Source organism: Cnephaeus nilssonii (genome assembly GCF_951640355.1).
Source record: "Cnephaeus nilssonii genome assembly, chromosome: 4".
NCBI lineage: Eukaryota > Metazoa > Chordata > Mammalia > Chiroptera > Vespertilionidae > Cnephaeus > Cnephaeus nilssonii.
The window spans coordinates 37,126,218-37,141,558 of NC_137075.1; the positions used below are offsets into that span (position 1 = coordinate 37,126,218).

General features: G+C 43.2%; 1 protein-coding gene across 3 annotated transcripts in view; it reads right to left on the minus strand.

Annotated features, from left to right (window-relative positions):
* RYR3 (ryanodine receptor 3) overlaps window positions 1-15,341 on the minus strand; it is a gene marked incomplete at its 5' end in the record, with an annotated part of 535,717 nt that overhangs the window by 147,486 nt on the left and 372,890 nt on the right. The gene's annotated exons all lie outside the window — the stretch shown is intronic.

Sequence of the window (15,341 nt, forward strand, 5' to 3'; positions counted from 1 at the left end):
CTGTGGCCATCCCAGCTCAGGGAGAGCTGTGTACCTCAGCTACTTTATTCAATCATAAGACACATCATCAGCTGATCAAGGTTAACACATATTCTTTTTTTTTTTTTAAGAACAAAGCTGGAGGTATCATACTACCTTACTTTAAATTATTCTACAAAGTGACTATAATAAAAACAGCATGGTATTGGCAGAAAAACAGACACAGACCAATGGAACAGAATTAGGAGCCCAGAAATAAACCCATGTGTATATGGACAAATAATTTTTGACAAAGGAGCCAAAAACATACAATGGAGAAAAGAAAGCCTCTTTAATAAATGGTGCTGAGAAAATTGTAAAGCCACATGCAAAAAAAATGAAACTAGACTACTGTTTGTCCCCATATACAAAAATTAACTCAAAATGGATCAAAGACCTAAAAATAAGACCTGAAACAATAAATTACATAGAAGAAGACATAGGTACTAAACTTAGAGAACTTAGTCTTAGAGAGAATTTTATGAATTTGAGCCCAAAGGCAAGCGAAGTAAAGGCAAAAAAATAAATGAATGGGACTATATATAACTAAAAAGCTTCTGCATAGCAAAAGAAACCATCAACAAAATGAAAAGGCAACCAATACAATGGAGAAGATATTTGCAAACAACAGCTCTGACAAGGGGTTAATATCCAAAATATAAAAGATTCATACAAACTATCACCAAAAAACAAACAATCCAATTAAAAAATGGGCAGAGGACCTGAACAAACACTTCTCTCAAGAAGACATACAAATGGCCAACAGATATATGAAAAGATGCTCAACCTCACTAGCTATTAGGGAAATGCAAATCAAAACTAGTATAAGATACCACCTCACACCTGTTAGAATGGCTATAATCAACAAGATACATAATAACAAGTGTTGAAGAGGTTTTGGAGAAAAAGGAACCCTCATTTACTACTGGTGGGAATGTAAACTGGTACATGGAAAACAGTTCTTAAAAAAATTAAAAATAGAGTTACATTATGACCCAGCAATTCCTCTCCTGGGTATATACCTGAATAGCTCAAAATCATATATTTGCAAAGATATATGCACCCCTATGTTCATTGCAACATTATTATAATTAGCCAGGACATGGAAACAATTGAAGTGTCCTTCAATAGATGATTGAATAAAGAAGATGTGGTACATATATATAGTGGATTACTACTCAGTCACAAAAGATGAAATACTGCCATTGGTGGCAACATGGATGGATCTTGAGAGTATCATGCTAAGTGAAATAAGTCAGATAGAAAAAGGCAAGAACTTTACAATTTCACTCATATGTGGGTTATAAAACTGAAAGCAACAAATGGAAAACAAGATAAATAACCAAACAAAAACTCATAGATACAGAAAACAGTATGGTGGTTATCAGAGGGAAGGGATTGAAGGAGATAATAAAGGGTAAAGAGGGTCAAATACATGGTGATGGAAGATTTGACTTGGGGTGGTAAACACACAATGCAATACACAGATGATGTATTATAGAATTGTACACTTGAAACCAATATAATCTTATTAACCAATGTCACCCCAATAAATTTAATTAAAAACATTCTAAGAATGGGGTATGGAATGCAGAAGTAGAATATCTTGTTAAGAGACACATATGTGCTTTTTCTTCATATGCTACAAGAAAAGAATATTTCAATTTCATATTGAGGGTGCTAAATATTCTATTCTGATTAAATGATGTTTAAATAAATGCTGGAAATAGAAGACTAAATAAAACACTCTTCTTGCCTTCAGGGTGCTCACAAGCTAGAAATTTACATTTTAATTTTATAAAAATCAAATTTTATCTTTATTTTTTACTAGAGTCCCAGTGCACGAATTCATGCACCAGTGGGGTCCTTCGGCCTGGCCTGTGTCCTCTCGCAATCCAGGACCCCTCAGGGGATGTCAGAGAGCCAGTTTCGGCCTGATTCCTGCAGGCCAGGCTGAGGGCCTTTAGTATGCATATAAGATCTTTGGTTAATCTCTTACTGCCTTCCCCCCTCCCCCTCCTCTCTTCACTCTGAGATTCATCAGTCTGTTCCATGTTTCCATGCCTGTGGTTTCTGCTCCTGCGTTGAGCATCTGCCCCCTAGTGGTCAGTGCGCATCATAGCTACTGGCCAGTCGGCCAGTAGTTTAGGCTTTTATATATATAGATAACATCATGTAATAAATACTAAAATGGGGCATGTGTAAGTGCCATGGGATAGAGTGGGGAGTGATAAGTTCTGGTGGATTAAGGCATGAGAATTCAGACCTGGGAATAAAGGCAGAGCTCAGGGGACAATGAAGGTCACACAGTCTATCAGTGAAAAGACTGGGAATAAACTCAGACGGGTGCTTCATTGCCTGTGCCATCTCTAATAGTCTAGTTTTCTACCTCCATACACTATATATGGCAGGTGTCTGCTCTACATCCAGTCTTGGCTCATCAGAAGGATATAAAAATAGAGCTCCAGAAGAGATCTAGATGTAAAGGATTAATTTAACTTACCACTGTGTCTATCAACACTGTGGGTATTTTAGGCTCAGATGGGAAACATAAGCTGAAAAACTTAAAAAAGGATACTGAAGGCAGAGAGTACAGTTAAAAGATGTTCCTAAGAAATCTCACTAGGCAGGGATTGCTGACTAATAGCTGTTAGGTTAGATGATATCTGAACCCCCTGGGGGGAAAAGTTATTTATGGGCTAGACTGGGCTCCTCTCATGAGCTTGTTTCCTCAGTAGCCAAATGTAGAAGTTCCTGTCTCCTAGTTACTATTCACAGTAAGGAATGAAAGCGAGACAAAAACATAAACACTCTTGGACCCAATGTAAGTTTTTTTAGTCCTGTAAGTACAATTCCCCTTTTAGCCTGCGTTTTGGGCTGAAAGAATTATAGTCTCAGCACTAACAAGCAAATTCTCTGCAGAGATAATACACATCATCACAATCCCTGCCACACTTGCAAAACAACAATCAGAACTGTCAATCAATCTAGGTCCATCCTCTTTTCAACAGGGCATTTAGAGTTATAATGAAACCAAGTAAATACTAGCTTTTACTCAACCTGGCTTTCAGATTAATTCAGGATTTGAGTGAGCTCTTAGCCTCACAATGCCTTAAAAATCCAAATCAATATGTATAGTCTAGAAAATGGAACATTTATGGCAAAATATCTCACTTGAGGGCAAATGGGGAAGGAAATAGCCCTTTTGCCTGAAAAGATGGAGCGGGGATTGGCCATAGGTACTTTGTCCTTCAAGGTAAGAATAAGAGAATGGGATAAATAAATATGTGTGGGAACAAAGCTCAGTTAAAAACATAATGTGACCTCAAGATCACAACAGAAAAAGCAAGACTCATCACTGTTGTGTTACTGATGGACAGATGTAATTCATTGAAGGCATGACACTGAAGGCTATTCTTGTTGGTCAGGTTTTCCAGATGTGAGACTGAGGTCCAGAAAGTGTGAGAAAGAATATTAAAGAAATGGGAAGAAAACTGTGTGTGTGTGTGGGAAGGAAACATTCCCAAGACCCCTGAAAAGCAATGTATTTTGTGGCCTGACACATGCTAGAGACCTAGCACCCACCAAGCAAACCTAGGTTGAATCAATGAATTTCTAAGGGTCTAAACACTCTGAAACTGTGAAAATGGAGCTCTACACCCCTGGCAGCTATGCTACTGAAAATTTCTCAGATTTTAATTAGCTCCCATGATCCAGTGGCAGAGCAGCATCAATATCAGAAGCTAGTAGGCCTCCATGTATCTGCACATTTGAGGATTAAAATAGTTAATGCTTATAACCATGTCGGGCACATATTGTGAGCTTTATATAGGTTAATTGCTATCTATACAGCAGTGATAAAAATTGTGATCCACAGACCGTTGAGGTAACCAAGATCCTTTAGGCAGCTTGTAAGGCCAAATATACTTCCATAATAATTCAAAGGCATTATTTGCCTTTTTCATTGTGTTGATAGCTGTTCTGATGATGCAAAAGCAATGGTGGGTAAAACTGCTGGTGTCTTAGCATGAATCAAGTCAGTGGCACCAAACTCTATTCTTTACTGCCACATCCCCAGGAAAATGCCCAGTTTCTCTTAAGAATGTCCTTAATAAGATATAAACAATTATTAATTTTATTAATAATAAACTTTTGAGTATATATCTTTTTAATACCCCATATGACAAAATGGGAGGAAGTATGCTGAAGCACTTCTCCATGTCAAATGGCGGTGGTTTCCTTGAGGAAAAAAAACTTGTGTGATTGAGCTGCAAGCTAAACTAGCTGCTTGCTTCATGAAATATAATTTTCTTAAAAATGAAAGAAGTGAGTCTATCACTTCATGGAAAACCAGTGACAGCATCTGTTTCTCTGATATAACCTGAGTTTTCAAGTGAAAACTAGAATTTTGGAAAAAGTTTATCTGCCATTGTGAGTTTGACAGTTTCCCAATACTTAAATACTTTTCTTATTAAATTGTTACTAACAAATGTAATTTTAAAACATTTCATAATATAAATATGTTGACATTTGGAAGCTTTGCATAACTTGGTGAACCAATAATTTCCCAATGACCAATGCATCATGTTATTTACAAAATCATTCATGGGTAGAACATCATTCAACATGCAAGGCAGACCAATGCATTTTCATGTAACCAAGTAGAAGAATTTCTTTAATATGACTCTAGATTCCACATGGCAATTAACTTTTGAGAAACTACTACTTGTTGAGTTTTATTTTTAAAGAGGAGAAAATCAAAGTTTAATATGTACGCATGGAAAATTCACATAGGCATGATAATTCCATGAAAAGTCCAAAGACAGTGAGGCAACATTGGGTATATAAGACAGTTTTGGACAAAGGCGAAAGGGAGAGATTATACTTGTTGAGTTTTTCTATAGTAATAAAGGAGAATTTCCACAATTATCTAAAAAAGCTATTAAAACATTACCTTTTCTAATGATATATCTGTTTGAGGTCGATTTTCTTCCTACTCTTTAATCAGGTGTAAGAATCCAACTATCTTCTTTTAAGTCATACATAAGAGACATATAAAAAAATGCAAACCAATGTCACTCTTCTTATCATTGTTTTTGTAGTAAAAGTTTTAGTTGTTTTTATAAAAGTATGTTCTTTATGTAACACTAGAGGCCTGGTGCACGAAATTTGTGCATGGGAGGGGGTGTCCCTCAGCCCGGACTGCACCCTCTCCAATCTGGGACCCCTTGGGGGATGTCCAACTGCCTAAACAGACAGTCGGACATCCCTCTCACAATCCAGGACTGCTGGCTCCTAACCGCTCGCCTGCCTGCCTGATTTCCCCTAACCGCTTCTACCTGCCAGCCTGATTGCCTCCTAACTGCTCCCCTGCTGGCCTGATCATCCTAACTGCCCTCCCCTGCCAGCCTGATCACCCCCAACTGCCCTCCCCTGCTGGCCTGATGGCCCCCAACTGCCCTCCCCTGCCAGCCTGATCTTGCCCCCAACTGCCCTCCCCAGCTGGCCCGATCTTGCCCCCAACTGCCCTCCCATGCCGGCCTGATGGCCCCCAAGTGCCCTCCCCTGCCAGCCTGCTTGCCCACAACTGCCCTCTCCTGCAGGCCTGGTCACACCCAACTGCCCTCCCCTGAAGGCCCGGTGGCCCCCAACTGCCCTCCCCTGCCAGCCTGGTCGCCCCTAACTGCCCTCCCCTGCTGGCTTGCTCACCCCTAACTGCCCTCCCCTGCAGGCCTGGTTGCCCCCAACTCCCCTCCCCTGCAGGCCTGGTTCCCCCCAAATTGCCCCCCCCTGCCAGCCTGGTCGCACCTAACTACCCTCCCCTGCCAGCATGGTCACACCTAACTACCCTCCCCTGCCAGCCTGGTTGCCCCCAACTCCCTCCCCTGCCAGCCTGATGGCCCCCAACTGCCCTCCCCTGCCGACCTGATGGTCCCCAACTGCCCTCCCATGCCGGCCTGCTTGCCCACAACTGTCCTCCCCTGCAGGCCTGGTTGCACCCAACTGCCCTCCCCTGCCAGCCTGGTCGCACCCAACTGCCCTCCCCTGCAGGCCCAGTTGCCCCCAACTGCCTTCCCCTGCAGGCCTGGTTGCACCCAACTGCCCTCCCCTGCCAGTCTGGTCGCACCCAACTGCCCTCCCCTGCAGGCCCAGTTGCCCCCAACTGCCTTCCCCTGCTGGCCTGTTCACTCCCAACTGCCCTCCCCTGCCGGCCATCTTGTGATGATGTCACGCGAGGGTGTGATGCCACCTAGGCTTTTATTATATAGGATAATGGATTTTTATTATTTTTTAAAATGAATTAACACTTGTTTAAAAATTTCTGTTTTAAATTCAAATCCAGTAATATTGATAGGTACAATCCACATAAACAAAATCTTTCAGAGGTCTTTAAAAATTTTTAAGCATGTAAAGGGGTCTTGAGACCACAAGATTTGGGAACCACTGATCTATGTAACAAGGTCTCTGCTGAGGGATGGCCATGGCTGAAAGGCAACACTTTCCCTCCACTAAGAGGAAACTGTTCCATGAGGCTGTGTGACTCCAATCAATTAACTGAGACATGAGCCTCGAGAGCAAAAGCTTAGGAAGCTTTCTGTGTTTGTTTCTGGATGGGAGGTAGGGTAAATGTGAACATAAGAAGAGTGAGACATCTCACAATGAGAAATAAAGAGAGGATTAAAGAACCATTATTTTGAAAGCTGAATTCTGGCAGTCAGAAAGGGCCCCAGTCATTATTCATTCATCACTAGAGGGCTTTCCACCAGTCTGAGGGGCCCTAAATGCTTCCCTCTTCTTTTTGGGTTTAAGATCAGTCATCTTCAGAGCAAGCGGGGAGCCAGGTACCTTGCACACAGAGGCTGCGTGGCCTTCTTCAGCCTGTTCTGCAGACAGTGCAATGAAATGGGGCACACAGAGAAAGGTACACTACTGCCTGGATGGACACTTAATCCTATTCCTTTGCTACTGACATTAGCTGACCCTTTAGCAATGACTTCACTCTCATTCATACTGGAAACCAGACTGTCCACTCCAGAAGACTGCTCGGGAGTCAGTGTATCTAGGCCTCAGGACAGACCTTATTTATAGGTCCTTTCCTGTCTTCAGCTCAGTAGCAGAGTTACGTCCAGTATGTCCCTTCCAAATTAGCTTATGAATCAAAGGGTATTTTCTGTTAAGTACCGAGTAAAGTACCCTACACAAAACTATTTCAAGACACAATCATTACTCACAGTGGCCTACTTAGGGGAAACTAGGAGCATTTAATGAGAAATAAAGTATAAAAAATAATGGGTAATACCTTTTCTTAAGAAATAAGATACTTCTTAGAATGTACAACATCTAGAGTAATATTTACACTCAAAAGAAATTAGAGAAGATAAGTAAAAGATCTCTTATTTTTCCCCCAATGGGTCCTTTATCTAAAGTTTGTATATTTCTAGACTAGGTCCACATTGCATGGAGACTGAAGAAGCAGGGCAGAGAAAGCTCTATCATGAAGTTAAGAGAAGCCTTTGAAGGGATGGCTGAGATGATCTAATGGAAGAGATACTCTTTGCTGTGATGACGCTGGAATGCCATTTTCCTTCAAGAGATGGCTTATACAAGCAGTCCCTGTAGTGAACACTTTATTTTTTCTGTCATCAACGGGGGAATGCTGACAATTTTGGCAGGAATTTCAACAGCAAAGGGAGTCAATTCTCGAGATAAATTTGAACCCCTTTCTTTAAAAAATTATTTTTATTAATTTCAGAGAGGAAGGGAGAGGGAGAGAAAGATAGAAACATCAATGATGAGAGAGAATCATTGATCTGCTGCCTCCTGCATGTCCCCTACTGTGGATCAAGCCCACAACCCAGGCATGTGCTCTTGACTGGAATTGAAACCAGGACCCATCGGTCCACAGGATGATGCTCTATCCACTGAGCAAAACTGGCTAGGGCTGAACCTCTTTCTTAACCAAAGAGAGACAGATACATTAAGAACAGTTACAACGAAAAAAAAAAAAAAAAGATTTCATTTTTTTGTTGCTTTTCTAAGTTCCTCTTGGAAATGCTGCCCTTTAATGACTTAAAAACACTTTTATATTAATAGGAAACACAACTCCTGAAAGGGACAGACTCCAGGAGAAGGCAAGGGTGAGGACGAGAGCTCAAATCTACTGCTTGATACATTTATGGCCCAGTATTTCTTTCTCTCTCTCTCTCTCTCTCTCTCTCTCTCTCTCTCTCTCTCTCTCTCTCTACCTACCTACCTACCTACCTACCTACCTACCTACCTACCTAAATACTCCACTTATGTAATGAAGTTGCTTCCACAGCCTTTGTTGCAACTCTAGGATTTTTGCCCACTGATTTACCTGTTTCAAGGAGGACTTGTCAAGCGCACTAGGTGGTTCAGCTCATGGGGTTTTTAAAAAAGCTATAGTGTTCTTTCCAAAAAGGAAAAGAGAAAGAAAGATGTGTAACAAAACACATGTTTTCTGCTGAGATATAAAATAAATCCTATGAAACAGATTGCCTTAGGGAAGCTAGTCATGCACATGTGGTTTCCTTGGTGATTATAAATGGCTTCATTTATGAAAGTATTAACATTCTAGCTCACTCTACTTTCACAATTAATGTAATTAGGGAGAGTCACAGCTAGTCAACTATTTCAAATATATGATCTAGAAACTGCACTTGAAATGATTGTTCAGGCTAACTCAAAATGGAAATATTTCTAAGGCATTGTATTGTTTAGGAAGACTTGATGCCTGAAAGATACTTTAAAAGAAAAATAGCTACTTCACTACATGATTTTTGGATTGGTCAGATACGCTACTTAAGAAGAAAGGATTAGCCCTATCCGGTTTGGCTCAGTGGATAGAGCGTCAGCCTTCGGACTCAAGGGTCCCAGGTTTGATTCCGGTCAAGGGCATGTACCTTGGCTGCAGGCACATCCCCAGTAGGGGGTGTGCAGGAGGCAGCTGATTGATGTTTCTCTCTCATTGATGTTTCTAACTCTCCCTCTCCCTCTCCCTTACTCTCTGAAATCAATAAAATATATTAAAAAAAGAAGAAAGGATTAGAGTGTCTTTAAGTTAGAGCTGCCTTAGTACATCAGTTTGGGAGCCCAGGTATTGTTATTTACTTTCTTCCACTTGCCGTTTTGTAACCTGCGGTCGGACCTCAGAACCCCCAGCTCACCATTCTGTGAGCTTTGTAAGAAAACTTCCTAGTGTCACTCACAATATTTGGTAAATGCCTTTTTTCAATGCTCAAATTACCGGCTTTGCAATGCCAACTACAATAAGAGAAAGGTAATTTATTCTCACAGTGCAGGTTTAAATGTTTAGGCTGCAGGGGTCTGGAAAGAGTCTTTTTTTTTTTTCCATCTCCAAATTCAGTTGAGAGTCCAAGTGTCCATAATGTAATGAAGTTCATGCTTATTATAAAAAAGCAGATCGTGGCCTCTGGCAAAGCAAATTCCTGTAGTTTCCAGATTCCAAACCTATGCTGGGGTTCCATTTCTATGAGCATGCTCTTAAATCTGGGTCAGTTTGGAAGAGAAAGTCTTCTGATTTCATGGAGGAGAGGGAGCACATAATACTGCACTGGGCTTAGTTTAAACTTGGAAAACAATTTATAATGCTCACACTCACAATTGGAAAAGAAAAATAATTCTGTGCATCTAAATTATGTACACTGATTTTTAAATTCTGAATGATGAAAAAGTCAGCTTGTGCTCTGCTGCAAATGCTGTGGAGGCCTGAACAGGTGGTAGGTCATTTTCAAGTGAGAAGAACAAGTGTATTTTGACCTCTGCTTGCTTCCTCCCTGTGGTAGGCTGAATAATGGCCCCAAAGATACTCACCGCCTCTTTCTCAGAATCTGTGAATATCAGGAAACCTTACAAAAGGCATGCTGCATAAGTGATTGGGTTACGGATCTTTAGCTGGGGAGAGTATCCTGGATTATCTGGGTGGGCTAAATATAATCTAAGGGGCCTTATAAGAGGGAGGCAGGAGGGTCAGAGTCAGGACAAACCATGACAGAGACAGAGGTTGGACTGACACCATTGCTGGATGGGGCCACTAGTCAAAGAATGCAGGAGGCCTTTAGAAGCTGGGAAAGGCAATAAATGGATTATCTCCTGGAGCCTCCAGAGGAATGCAGTTCTATTAACCCACTTTAGACTTGTGGTCACCAGAACTGGGTGACAATAAACTTGTCTTATTTTGAAGCCACGAAGTTTGTGGTAATTTGTTACAGTAGCAAGAGGAAACTAAGATACTTCCACTGATAGAACGTCCTGGGTTGAGGGTTTCAGACTCCTCTTCCAAAGCTACAGCCAGACTGAGGGTCACAGTGTGCAAGTGGCTATAGAAGCTCCCACAGAAGCTGGGACCTGAGAAACATCACGTCTGTCTTTGCTGAGGCAGCCGGAGTCAGTTATCGAGTACAGACCTCATGGAGGTCTGCCTGGACCTAGCCGGAGCCTCTGCCAACCAGAACAACAGCAAATGTAGACTGCGCCTCCTGCAGGACTGCTGTGGCCCATAGATAATGGTCGCAGGGTACAGACAGCATGTGACCTAGTTCCCAGGACACATTCTGGCCTCCTCTCTCCCTCTGAACATCAAGGGCTAGAACTGCCAACATCTCAGCACTAGTATGGGGAAGATGCTGCCCAGGATAACCATCATGGCATAATGAACATTGCTGGCCACATGTCCGGCATTCATTCAGCCCTTCTTCCTTATAAAATAACCCAAATTTTGTAGAGATGTGTGCCTCTCTACCTGAGGGCCCATGATCCTCAGTGAAAGCCAAGGCAACCTCACTCCAAAGGTGGGCTCTGTTGACTTAAGTCAGCATTTAATTTTCTAGACACACTTATTGGTTCAGGAATGGACCTGTGCCCAAATCCTCTAATCAGTGATATCAGGATCCTTATTTCATGGACTTTTCTGCATTTCCCTTGGATAGGAGGCCAGAACTTTAGCCACCATCTTGCCGCCAGCCTGAAGGCGAAGCTGGAACATGTGGACAGTGATCAGAGCCATGGGAGTAACTGATCCGGTGTCTGGTTCCATCTCTAAACTAAGGTTCGCCTTGATCTTATCAGCTACTCTACCTGAGTTGGGCTTTGCTCTTTGTTGGATGAAAGCCTCTGATATGATAGATGTGCAGATGAAGTTCTTATGACCTATACTTTGTAGACTTACTTCAGAAGTTGAGATGTACACAATCTTCTAAGAACTAGAACAGTAAGTACACTGAGCATTATTTTATAGAACCCTTACCCAACATCACAATTAGTAAAGGACAGATCCAAATGTTGGCTGCTAAGCTATAAATCATCTCAGAGCTGCTTACTTTCAACAGCTTCATAACATTCAGGAAAATTAGTTATGCTTTAAAGTTCTATTATACTGTCTAGGTGCTTTCTCATAATAAACTAGGAAATGGATTCAGAAATAATCCTGAAAATCATAAAGCTTTAGCAGTCTTTCTAACTGACTCTGAGCTGGGCAGTTTATGCACTTTCCCAGAGCCTTAATTTCTTCACCACTAAACTGAAGTTAGCAATGCAAAATTCATGTAGAAGAAAATGAAAACAAGGATGGTGTAGTGACAAGAGTGCTGGGGGCTTGGTTCCACCTCTGGCTGCGGGGCCTTGGTCAAGTTGTTTAACTTCTCTGTGTCTATCCATCCACTTTTATGAAGTCAAGTCACTGGTGACTTAATATTCTGGTATTCTGTCTCTCTGACCCACTGAGCTCTCAGAAGGGTTGTACTAATTTATTAAAATAGCAAAGGAAGGCCTAAGGCTTTCTTGGGAAGTTGATGAGCATCAAGAATTTTACCATCACATTTTAATACCAACTGACCCTATCGTGACATTACCCAGCTTGCATTTACTAATAGTAAAACCTGAGATTGAGAAAAACTTGAACATCCCAGGGGTACTGACCACAGAGAGTGAGTGGCCATTATCAAGGCGTCACTGTGCACCACTAATTGCTTCTGTGAGGAGACGAGCTGTGGCAACTCGATGGCCTTTCTGACGACTGCCCTGACCGACGGCTGAGGGAGAACCCTTCCTATGTCAGGGGTCAGATGGCACAGCAGCCTGCTGATTTAATTGGGAAGGTTTACTGGGGAAGGTCTCATACCCTTTGCACTCTGTGCCCCGGAGCTTCCCCTGGGCTGCAAGTCTGCTCTGCATTAAAAAGTGGCCAGACACCTACTCCTTATTAGCATAGAAGGGCAGGGTAGGAAGTTAAATCCATCCACTCCAAGGGACTTAGCAGATTCATCATGTTAACCTCTCTGTGCTTTCCCGAAGCCTCTCTGGCCTGGCCATGCAGTAGGGACCAGTTTGCCTCATTCCACTAGAACCGGATGCTGTCTGCTGTCAGAAACCCTGAGAACAAGTGACAAGTCTCTGAACACCTGAAAGGAAAAGCCTGCAAAGACAACGTGTGGAGCATTGTTCCTGAATGACAAGAAATAACTGCCCATTTACTGCATGTCCCCAGGGCCCAGTGACCGGGCACTGGCATTGATCCCCACTAGTTGCCCAGTCAGAACCCCAGAGGCAGTGCTGGTTCAGGGCCTGCCCCAGGCCCTGCAGCAGGTGCTGAGTATCTAAGAAAGCGCCAGCTCTCAGTCATCCACTCTCTATTTGATGTTTGGACGTGCACACGTGTTTCCATCTCTATTGGCTTCACTGGCTGGGGAAGGAGGGTAAAAGTTCAGGCTGGCCAGAACTCTCTATTTCTTATTATAACAAGAGCTTCCCATGTGTCAGACTCTGTGCTAAACACTGCACCTGAACTGTCCTTTAACCCTCACGGCCACCACAGAGGAATAGAAAAAGACACAGCAGGAACAGTTTCCTCAACAATGACGGTCATTATTAGACTTCTCCTCACTTCATTTTTTAATTAGGCAAAGAAACACTCAACTTAATTAACAAGCCAAGGTTCCTGTAAATAGGCAGTCTGCTGAGGCAGCAGGGGGTGAGGGCTGGGGACGGAGGCCTGGACACGGAGCCTCCCGCCTTCATCCACAACTGGCATGATCCCCACAATTTGCCCAGTCGGTCAGGCCTGGCCTGGCCACCCTTGACCTTGGCTTGCAGGGCCGGCTGGGTGTGGACAGTTGAGTGGCACTTGGGTATTTCTGCTAAGTCTGTTTCTAAATTTCTCTCCCTCAGTGGTGTTCTACCTTGGCCAGAGCCTCCAAGGGAGACAAGTGTGGAAGCAAAAGGACTGTTTCTCCAGCTGCTGGCCACTCTCCCTGCCAGAGCAGCCCTGCAGACCGCCAGTGAAACCACCAATTCAGCCAGTCCACCTCTGTGGCCCCCTGGGTCTCATCCATCACATGGAGATAATTAGCCTGTTGTTTTTGAAAGCAGTCAACCAGCCCCATAATCACTTCCTCAAAAAACATTTAGTTGATTAAATGATCAATGGTGACAATGGGGAAAAGAGCAGAGAGATCATATGATGTCTCCGATGGGCTCGGGAGGTATGTCTCTGAAATGAACATGCAGCAGAGGTGGGACCGCAAAGGACTCAGGGGACTGAGGTCTCTGTCTTTGCTCTGCAGGGGAAATAATCGAACTGCTTTTATTTTAGTTTCTACGGTCTATTCAGTATGGAGAATAAACTGATTATGGGGCAAGCTATGGAGCAGGCATCCTCAGTATCTAGGCTTCTCTAGCCTCTCCCCCGACCCCTGCAGGCCCCCTCCCAGTCACCCCTGCACAGTGTTCTGAAAGGGTAAGGGCCTGGACATGGAGCAGGATTCCAGTCTTGGCCTCTTTTTTACTTACTGCAAGAACTTTGTCCAAATTATTTGGCTTCTTTCAGCTTTAGTTGTTTGGTGTGCAGAACAGGAACCTGGCTGCCCTGGCTGTAGCTCAGTTGGTTAGAACATGGTCCCACACACTAAAAAGTTGCAGGTTCAATTTCCGGTCAGGGCACCCACCTAGGTTGCAGGTCTAATCCTCAGCCAGGGCATGTACAGGAAGCAACCGATTGATGCTTCTCTCTCCCTGTCTCCCTCTCTCCCTCCTTCCCCTACCCTCAACCCCTTTCACTAGAAATCAACAGAAGCATATCCTCAGGTGAGAATTAAACAAACAAAAACCAGGAACCTGGCTGCCACTGTATCTGGTTGTTTGCTATGAAGACAAAATCAGATGAGGGGAAGTGAAACATCTAGCACAGTACCTGGAACAAAGCAGGTGCTCAGTAAATGTTAGGTTTTCGCTCCCATGACAACCAAGCTCTCTTCTCCATCACTAAAACACAGGCTACCAAAGGGCAGGCCTGACTCTGACTGATTCAACAGACGCAGAATGCTACCTGCTATGCATCTCCTGCCGAGAAGCACTGGCCTGGAGCCAGTGTGCTATCTGAATGAGTTCTTCTCCCTGCTTTGCCTTCCATGAGGGTGAGTTGCTTAATGCCTTGGATTCTCCATTTCCTCATCTCCAAATACTAGGACATTACACCAAGCATCTCATGCACAGGGCTCTTCAGGTGAATGAGAGAGGTGTGAAAAATCTCCTGACTTCTAAGGAGCTAAATAAAAGTCAGGCTCTGCCCCTTCCCTCTGTTAACTCAATCGCCCACCTCAAGGGATCCATAAAGACCATCTGTAACACCCTCCTCTTCCTCACATTTCCAATTGGTTGCCAAGATATGTCAACCCTACCTTTGCAAGATGTCTGACACCTAGTGTTCGCTTCTTGCTGTTGCCACCAGTGTCAGTTTTTTATTGCTGCTGTGACAAATCACCACAAACTTAGTGACAAAGCAACAGAAATCTACAGTTTCACAGTTCTGTTGATCAGAAGTCTGACCCAGAGCTGGGATAACCTAGACTGGTTGTCAGGGGAGAGAACAACCTAACATTTATCTAGGACCCACTTTGTGTCAGGTACTGCGATACATGATGCTTCTGGGGGAGTAACTCAGTGGCTGCATATTTACATTCAGGGAAACCCTGCTTAAACTGTACTGTGTGGGAAATACTGGCCTAGAACTAGCAGGCAAATGGTTTTCTAGGGAATTAGCTGGATTGGGATATGAAAACAAAGTGTAACCCAGTATGGTGGGCTGCTACTATCAGATTTCCTCTCTTCATTCTCATATGATCTTTGATAAGATTGTACAGCTTTCATCCTCAATGGACTTGGAGTTAGTTTAGGCAAATCCAGTAACCCCGAACCAGCCAGCAGGATTCTCTTGGGTGCAGGACATTGTTGCTTTCCGTTTCCTAGAAATGTTGAGGTTTCCCTGCAGATCATCTGGCCAATACCAT